The following is a 7,500-nucleotide window of genomic DNA, read 5'->3' as shown; positions in this document are numbered from 1 at the left end:
TCGTCTTATCTTGGTAACTATGCAGTGTTGGGTATGGTCAGGACTTGGATGGGAGACCACCTGGGAAAAGCAGGTGCAGTAGGTAATTTTATACTGCCATAACATTCTTTTCTATTACATTTTACATTTAATTTTTTCAACTTATCAATGAATTTACTTGAGTTAAGAAGTAATACAGGTCTAAAGTTAATGATTTTGAGCATCTACAGTCAAACCACACTGGACATGCCCAATCTCGTCTGATCTTGGAAACTATGCAGTGTTGGGCCTGGTTTGTACTTGGATGGGAGACCACCTGGGAATACCAGGAGCTGTAGGTAATTTTAGACAGCCAAAATCATTCTTTTTTATTACATTTTACATTTGATTTTTTCAACTTATCAATGAATTTACTTGAGTTAAGAAGTAAAAGAGGTCTAAAGTTAATGTTTTTGAGCACCTACAGCCAAACCACACTGGACATGCCCAATCTCGTCTGATCTTGGAAGCTATGCAGTGTTGGGCCTGGTTAGTACTTAGATGGGAGACCACCTGGGAAAACCAGATGCTGTAGGTAATTTTATACTGCCATAACATTCTTTTCTATTACATTTTACATTTCATTTTTCAACTTATCATTGAATTTACTTGAGTTAAGAAGTAAAAGAGGTCTAAAGTTAATGTTTTTGAGCACCTACAGCCAAACCACACTGGACATGCCCAATCTCGTCTGATCTTGGAAGCTATGCAGTGTTGGGCCTGGTTAGTACTTGGATGGGAAACCACCTGGGAATACCAGGTGCTGTAGGTAATTTTATACTGCCATAACAGTCTTTTCTATTACATTTTACATTTGATTATTTCAACTTATCAATGAATTTACTTGTGTTAAGAAGTAAAAGTGGTCTATATTTAATGCTTTTGAGCACCTACAGCCAAACCACAGTGGACATGCCCAATCTCGTCTGATCTTGGAAGCTATGCAGTGTTGGGCCTGGTTAGTACTTGGATGGGAGACCACCTGGGAATACCAGGAGATATAGGTATTTTTATACTACCAGAACATTCTTTTCTATTACATTTTACATTTAATTTTTTCAACTTATCAATGAATTTCCTTGAGTTAAGAAGTAATAGAGGTTTAAAGTTAATACTTCTGAGCACCTACAGCCAATCCACACTGGACATGCCCAATCTCGTCTTATCTTGGTAGTTATGCAGTGTTGGGTAAGGTCAGAACTTGGATGGGAGACCACCTGGGAAAACCAGGTGCAGTAGGTAATTTTATACTGCCATAACATTCTTTTCTATTACATTTTACATTTAATTTTTTCAACTTATCAATGAATTTACTTGAGTTAAGAAGTAATACAGGTCTAAAGTTAATGTTTTTGAGCACCTACAGCCAAACCACACTGGACATGCCCAATCTCGTCTGATCTTGGAAGCTATGCAGTGTTGGGACTGGTTACTACTTGGATGGGAGACTACCTAGGAATCCCAGGTGCTGTAGGTAATTTTAAACTGCCATAACATTCTTTTCTATTACATTTTACATTTAATTTTTTCAACTTATCAATGAATTTACTTGTGTTAAGAAGTAAAAGCGGTCTAAATTTAATGCTTTTGAGCACCTACAGCCAAACCACAGTGGACATGCCCAATCTCGTCTGATCTTGGAAGCTATGCAGTGTTGGGCCTGGTTAGTACTTGGATGGGAGACCACCTGGGAATACCAGGAGCTGTAGGTAATTTTATACTGCCAGAACATTCTTTTCTATTACATTTTACATTTAAATTTTTCAACTTATCAATGAATTTACTTGAGTTAAGAAGTAATAGAGGTCTAAAGTTAATGTTTTTGAGCACCTACTGCCAAACCACACTGGACATGCCCAATCTCGTCTGATCTTGGAAGCTATGCAGTGTTGTGCCTGGTTAGTACCTGGATGGGAGACCACCTGGGAATAACAGGTGCAGTAGGTAATTTAATGCAGCCATAACATTCTTTTCTATTACATTTTACATTTCATTTTTTCAACTTATCAATGAATTTACTTGAGTTAAGAAGTAAAAGAGGTCTAAAGTTAATGTTTTTGAGCACCTACAGCCAAACCACACTGGACATGCCCAATCTCGTCTGATCTTGGAAGCTATGCAGTGTTGGACCTGGTTAGTACTTGGATAGGAGACCACCTAGGAATCCCAGGTGCTGTAGGTAATTTTATACTGCCATAACATTCTTTTCTATTACATTTTACATTTCATTTTTTCAACTTATCAATGAATTTACTTGATTTAAGAAGTAATAGAGGTCTAAAGTTAATGTTTTTGAGCACCTACAGCCAAACCGCACTGGACATGCCCAATCTCGTCTGATCTTGGAAGCTATGCAGTGTTGGGCCTGGTTAGTACTTGGATGGGAGACCACCTGGGAATACCAGGAGCTGTAGGTAATTTTATACTGCCATAACATTCTTTTCTATTACATTTTACATTTAATTTTTCAACTTATCATTGAATTTACTTGAGTTAAGAAGTAAAAGAGGTCTAAAGTTAATACTTTTGAGCACCTACAGCCAATCCACACTGGACATGCCCCATCTCATTTTATATTGGTAGCTATGCAGTGTTGGGCATGGTCAGTACTTGGATGGGAGACCACCTGGGAAAACCAGGTGCAGTAGGTAATTTTATACTGCCATAACCTTCTTTTCTATTACATTTTACATTTAATTTTTTCAACTTATTAATGAATTTACTTGAGTTAAGAAGTAATAGAGGTCTAAAGTTAATATTTTTGAGCACCTACAGCCAAACCACACTGGACATGCCCAATCTCATCTGATCTTGGAAGCTATGCAGTGTTGGGACTGGTTAGTACTTGGATGGGAGACTACCTAGGAATCCCAGGTGCTGTAGGTAATTTTATACTGCCATAACATTCTTTTCTATTACATTTTACATTTAATTTTTTCAACTTATCAATGAATTTACTTGTGTTAAGAAGTAAAAGCGGTCTAAATTTAACGCTTTTGAGCACCTACAGCCAAACCACAGTGGACATGCCCAATCTCTTCTGATCTTGGAAGCTATGCAGTGTTGGGCCTGGTTAGTACTTGGATGGGAGACCACCTGGGAATACCAGGAGCTGTAGGTAATTTTATACTACCATAACATTCTTTTCTATTACATTTTACATTTAATTTTTTCAACTTATCAATGAATTTACTTGAGTTAAGAAGTAATAGAGGTCTAAATTTAATGCTTTTGAGCACCTACAGCCAAACCACACTGGACATGCCCAATCTCGTCTGATCTTGGAAGCTATGCAGTGTTGGGCCTCGTTTGTACTTGGATGGGAGACCACCTGGGAATACCAGGTGCTGTAGGTAATTTTAGACAACCAAAACATTCTTTTCTATTACATTTTACATTTCATTTTTTCAACTTATCAATGAATTTACTTGAGTTAAGAAGTAAAAGAGGTCTATAGTTAATGTTTTTGAGCACCTACAGCCAAACCACACTGGACATGCCCAATCTCAACTGATCTTGGAAGCTATGCAGTGTTGGGCCTGGTTATTACTTGGATGGGAGACCACCTGGGAATACCAGGTGCTGTAGGTAATTTTATACTGCCCTAACATTCTTTTCTATAACATTTTACATTTCATTTTTCAACTTATCATTGAATTTACTTGAGTTAAGAAGTAAAAGAGGTCTAAAGTTTACGTTTTTGAGCACCTACAGCCAAACCACACTGGACATGCCCAATCTCGTCTGATCTTGGAAGCTATGCAGTGTTGGGCCTGGTTAGTACTTGGATGGGAGACCACCTGGGATTACCAGGTGCTGTAGGTAATTTTATAGTGCCATAACATTCTTTTCTATTACATTTTAAATTTAATTTTTTCAACTTATCAATGAATTTACTTAAGTTAAGAAGTAATAGATGTCTAAAGTTAATGTTTTTGAGCACCTACAGCCAAACCACACTGGACATGCCCAATCTCGTCTTATCTTGGAAGCTATGCAGTGTTGGGCCTGGTTAGTACTTGGATGGGAGACCACCTGGGAATACCAGGTGCTGTAGGTAATTTTATGCAGCCATAACATTCTTTTCTATTACATTTTACATTTAATTTTTTCAACTTATCAATGAATTTACTTGAGTTAAGAAGTAAAAGAGGTCTAAAGTTAATGTTTATGAGCACCTACAGCCAAACCCCACTCGACATGCCCAATCTCGTCTGATTTTGGAAGCTATGCAGTGTTGGACCTGGTTAGTACTTGGATGGGAGACCACCTAGGAATCCCTGGTGCTGTAGGTAATTTTATACTGCCATAACAGTCTATTACATTTTACATTTAATTTTTTCAACTTATCAATGAATTTACTTGAGTAAAGAAGTAAAAGAGGTCTAAAGTTAATGTCTTTGAGCACCTACAGCCAAACCACACTGGACATGCCCAATCTCGTCTGATCTTGGAAGCTATGCAGTGTTTGGCCTGGTTTGTACTTGGATGGGAGACCACCTGGGAATACAAGGTGCTGTAGGTAATTTTATACTGCCATAACATTCTTTTCTATTACATTTTACATTTAATTTTTTCAACTTATCAATGAATTTACTTGAGTTAAGAAGTAAAAGAGGTCTAAAGTTAATGTTTTTGAGCACCTACAGCCAAAGCACACTGGACATGCCCAATCTCGTCTGATCTTGGAAGCTATGCAGTGTTGGGCCTGGTTAGTACTTGGATGGGAGACCACCTTGCAATACCAGGAGCTGTAGGTAATTTTATACTGCCATAACATTCTTTTCTATTATATTTTACATTTAATTTTACAACTTATCATTGAATTTACTTGAGTTAAGAAGTAAAAGAGGTCTAAAGTTAATGTTTTTGAGCACCTACAGTCAAACCACACTGGACATGCCCAATCTCGTCTGATCTTGGAAGCTATGCAGTGTTGGGCCTGGTTAGTACTTGGATGGGAGACCACCTGGGAATACCAGGTGCTGTAGGTAATTTTATGCAGCCATAACATTCTTTTCTATTACATTTTACATTTAATTTTTTCAACTTATCAATGAATTTACTTGAGTTAAGAAGTAAAAGAGGTCTAAAGTTAATGTTTATGAGCACCTACAGCCAAACCCCACTCGACATGCCCAATCTCGTCTGATTTTGGAAGCTATGCAGTGTTGGACCTGGTTAGTACTTGGATGGGAGACCACCTAGGAATCCCTGGTGCTGTAGGTAATTTTATACTGCCATAACAGTCTATTACATTTTACATTTAATTTTTTCAACTTATCAATGAATTTACTTGAGTAAAGAAGTAAAAGAGGTCTAAAGTTAATGTCTTTGAGCACCTACAGCCAAACCACACTGGACATGCCCAATCTCGTCTGATCTTGGAAGCTATGCAGTGTTTGGCCTGGTTTGTACTTGGATGGGAGACCACCTGGGAATACAAGGTGCTGTAGGTAATTTTATACTGCCATAACATTCTTTTCTATTACATTTTACATTTAATTTTTTCAACTTATCAATGAATTTACTTGAGTTAAGAAGTAAAAGAGGTCTAAAGTTAATGTTTTTGAGCACCTACAGCCAAAGCACACTGGACATGCCCAATCTCGTCTGATCTTGGAAGCTATGCAGTGTTGGGCCTGGTTAGTACTTGGATGGGAGACCACCTTGCAATACCAGGAGCTGTAGGTAATTTTATACTGCCATAACATTCTTTTCTATTATATTTTACATTTAATTTTACAACTTATCATTGAATTTACTTGAGTTAAGAAGTAAAAGAGGTCTAAAGTTAATGTTTTTGAGCACCTACAGTCAAACCACACTGGACATGCCCAATCTCGTCTGATTTTGGAAGCTATGCAGTGTTGGACCTGGTTAGTACTTGGATGGGAGACCACCTAGGAATCCCTGGTGCTGTAGGTAATTTTATACTGCCATAACAGTCTATTACATTTTACATTTAATTTTTTCAACTTATCAATGAATTTACTTGAGTAAAGAAGTAAAAGAGGTCTAAAGTTAATGTCTTTGAGCACCTACAGCCAAACCACACTGGACATGCCCAATCTCGTCTGATCTTGGAAGCTATGCAGTGTTTGGCCTGGTTTGTACTTGGATGGGAGACCACCTGGGAATACAAAGTGCTGTAGGTAATTTTATACTGCCATAACATTCTTTTCTATTACATTTTACATTTAATTTTTTCAACTTATCAATGAATTTACTTGAGTTAAGAAGTAAAAGAGGTCTAAAGTTAATGTTTTTGAGCACCTACAGCCAAAGCACACTGGACATGCCCAATCTCGTCTGATCTTGGAAGCTATGCAGTGTTGGGCCTGGTTAGTACTTGGATGGGAGACCACCTTGCAATACCAGGAGCTGTAGGTAATTTTATACTGCCATAACATTCTTTTCTATTATATTTTACATTTAATTTTACAACTTATCATTGAATTTACTTGAGTTAAGAAGTAAAAGAGGTCTAAAGTTAATGTTTTTGAGCACCTACAGTCAAACCACACTGGACATGCCCAATCTCGTCTGATCTTGGAAGCTATGCAGTGTTGGGCCTGGTTAGTACTTGGATGGGAGACCACCTGGGAATACCAGGTGCTGTAGGTAATTTTATACTGCCATAACATTCTTTTCTATTACATTTTACATTTAATTTTTTCAACTTATCAATGAATTTCCTTGAGTTAAGAAGTAATAGCGGTATAAATTTAATGCTTTTGGGCACCTACAGCCAAACCACACTGGACATGCCCAATCTCGTCTGATCTTGAAAGCTATGCAGTGTTGGGCCTGGTTAGTACTTGGATGGGAGACCACCTGGGAATACCAGGAGCTGTAGGTAATTTTATACTACCATAACATTCTTTTCTATTACATTTTACATTTAATTTTTTCAACTTATCAATGAATTTACTTGAGTTAAGAAGTAATAGAGGTCTAAATTTAATGCTTTTGAGCACCTACAGCCAAACCACACTGGACATGCCCAATCTCGTCTGATCTTGGAAGCTATGCAGTGTTGGGCCTCGTTTGTACTTGGATGGGAGACCACCTGGGAATACCAGGTGCTGTAGGTAATTTTAGACAACCAAAACATTCTTTTCTATTACATTTTACATTTCATTTTTTCAACTTATCAATGAATTTACTTGAGTTAAGAAGTAAAAGAGGTCTATAGTTAATGTTTTTGAGCACCTACAGCCAAACCACACTGGACATGCCCAATCTCAACTGATCTTGGAAGCTATGCAGTGTTGGGCCTGGTTAGTACTTGGATGGGAGACCACCTGGGAATACCAGGTGCTGTAGGTAATTTTATACTGCCATAACATTCTTTTCTATAACATTTTACATTTCATTTTTCAACTTATCATTGAATTTACTTGAGTTAAGAAGTAAAAGAGGTCTAAAGTTTACGTTTTTGAGCACTTACAGCCAAACCACACTGGACATGCCCAATCT

General features: G+C 37.6%; 3 non-coding genes and 27 pseudogenes across 3 annotated transcripts; all 30 read left to right on the top strand.

Annotated features, from left to right (window-relative positions):
* Positions 1-201: 201 nt before the first annotated feature.
* LOC148451578 (5S ribosomal RNA) lies at positions 202-320 on the top strand (annotated as a pseudogene).
* Positions 321-437: 117 nt separating this feature from the next.
* On the top strand, positions 438-556 carry LOC148451577 (5S ribosomal RNA; annotated as a pseudogene).
* A 115-nt stretch (positions 557-671) lies between these two features.
* LOC148451576 (5S ribosomal RNA) lies at positions 672-790 on the top strand. Its single transcript, XR_015875099.1, has one exon. It is a non-coding gene; the product is annotated as a 5S ribosomal RNA (ribosomal RNA).
* A 116-nt stretch (positions 791-906) lies between these two features.
* On the top strand, positions 907-1,025 carry LOC148451575 (5S ribosomal RNA; annotated as a pseudogene).
* Positions 1,026-1,376: 351 nt separating this feature from the next.
* Positions 1,377-1,495, top strand: LOC148451574 (5S ribosomal RNA; annotated as a pseudogene).
* Positions 1,496-1,611: 116 nt separating this feature from the next.
* On the top strand, positions 1,612-1,730 carry LOC148451573 (5S ribosomal RNA; annotated as a pseudogene).
* A 116-nt stretch (positions 1,731-1,846) lies between these two features.
* Positions 1,847-1,965, top strand: LOC148451572 (5S ribosomal RNA; annotated as a pseudogene).
* A 116-nt stretch (positions 1,966-2,081) lies between these two features.
* Positions 2,082-2,200, top strand: LOC148451571 (5S ribosomal RNA; annotated as a pseudogene).
* A 116-nt stretch (positions 2,201-2,316) lies between these two features.
* LOC148451570 (5S ribosomal RNA) lies at positions 2,317-2,435 on the top strand (annotated as a pseudogene).
* A 350-nt stretch (positions 2,436-2,785) lies between these two features.
* Positions 2,786-2,904, top strand: LOC148451569 (5S ribosomal RNA; annotated as a pseudogene).
* Positions 2,905-3,020: 116 nt separating this feature from the next.
* Positions 3,021-3,139, top strand: LOC148451568 (5S ribosomal RNA; annotated as a pseudogene).
* A 116-nt stretch (positions 3,140-3,255) lies between these two features.
* Positions 3,256-3,374, top strand: LOC148451567 (5S ribosomal RNA; annotated as a pseudogene).
* A 116-nt stretch (positions 3,375-3,490) lies between these two features.
* LOC148451566 (5S ribosomal RNA) lies at positions 3,491-3,609 on the top strand (annotated as a pseudogene).
* Positions 3,610-3,724: 115 nt separating this feature from the next.
* LOC148451565 (5S ribosomal RNA) lies at positions 3,725-3,843 on the top strand (annotated as a pseudogene).
* Positions 3,844-3,959: 116 nt separating this feature from the next.
* LOC148451564 (5S ribosomal RNA) lies at positions 3,960-4,078 on the top strand (annotated as a pseudogene).
* Positions 4,079-4,194: 116 nt separating this feature from the next.
* Positions 4,195-4,313, top strand: LOC148451563 (5S ribosomal RNA; annotated as a pseudogene).
* A 111-nt stretch (positions 4,314-4,424) lies between these two features.
* Positions 4,425-4,543, top strand: LOC148451562 (5S ribosomal RNA; annotated as a pseudogene).
* Positions 4,544-4,659: 116 nt separating this feature from the next.
* On the top strand, positions 4,660-4,778 carry LOC148451561 (5S ribosomal RNA; annotated as a pseudogene).
* A 115-nt stretch (positions 4,779-4,893) lies between these two features.
* LOC148451560 (5S ribosomal RNA) lies at positions 4,894-5,012 on the top strand. The gene has a single exon (XR_015875080.1). It is a non-coding gene; the product is annotated as a 5S ribosomal RNA (ribosomal RNA).
* Positions 5,013-5,128: 116 nt separating this feature from the next.
* LOC148451559 (5S ribosomal RNA) lies at positions 5,129-5,247 on the top strand (annotated as a pseudogene).
* Positions 5,248-5,358: 111 nt separating this feature from the next.
* Positions 5,359-5,477, top strand: LOC148451558 (5S ribosomal RNA; annotated as a pseudogene).
* Positions 5,478-5,593: 116 nt separating this feature from the next.
* Positions 5,594-5,712, top strand: LOC148451557 (5S ribosomal RNA; annotated as a pseudogene).
* A 115-nt stretch (positions 5,713-5,827) lies between these two features.
* On the top strand, positions 5,828-5,946 carry LOC148451556 (5S ribosomal RNA; annotated as a pseudogene).
* Positions 5,947-6,057: 111 nt separating this feature from the next.
* LOC148451555 (5S ribosomal RNA) lies at positions 6,058-6,176 on the top strand (annotated as a pseudogene).
* A 116-nt stretch (positions 6,177-6,292) lies between these two features.
* On the top strand, positions 6,293-6,411 carry LOC148451554 (5S ribosomal RNA; annotated as a pseudogene).
* A 115-nt stretch (positions 6,412-6,526) lies between these two features.
* On the top strand, positions 6,527-6,645 carry LOC148451553 (5S ribosomal RNA). The gene has a single exon (XR_015875079.1). It is a non-coding gene; the product is annotated as a 5S ribosomal RNA (ribosomal RNA).
* Positions 6,646-6,761: 116 nt separating this feature from the next.
* LOC148451552 (5S ribosomal RNA) lies at positions 6,762-6,880 on the top strand (annotated as a pseudogene).
* A 116-nt stretch (positions 6,881-6,996) lies between these two features.
* On the top strand, positions 6,997-7,115 carry LOC148451551 (5S ribosomal RNA; annotated as a pseudogene).
* A 116-nt stretch (positions 7,116-7,231) lies between these two features.
* LOC148451550 (5S ribosomal RNA) lies at positions 7,232-7,350 on the top strand (annotated as a pseudogene).
* Positions 7,351-7,465: 115 nt separating this feature from the next.
* The window catches only part of LOC148451549 (5S ribosomal RNA), a 119-nt pseudogene continuing 84 nt past the window's right edge, over positions 7,466-7,500 (top strand).

This window comes from Taudactylus pleione, unplaced genomic scaffold, assembly GCF_031769625.1.
Source record: "Taudactylus pleione unplaced genomic scaffold, aTauple2 ptg001184l, whole genome shotgun sequence".
NCBI lineage: Eukaryota > Metazoa > Chordata > Amphibia > Anura > Myobatrachidae > Taudactylus > Taudactylus pleione.
Note: the sequence above shows the minus strand (reverse complement) of the source record. Positions and strands in the feature narration are given on the sequence as shown.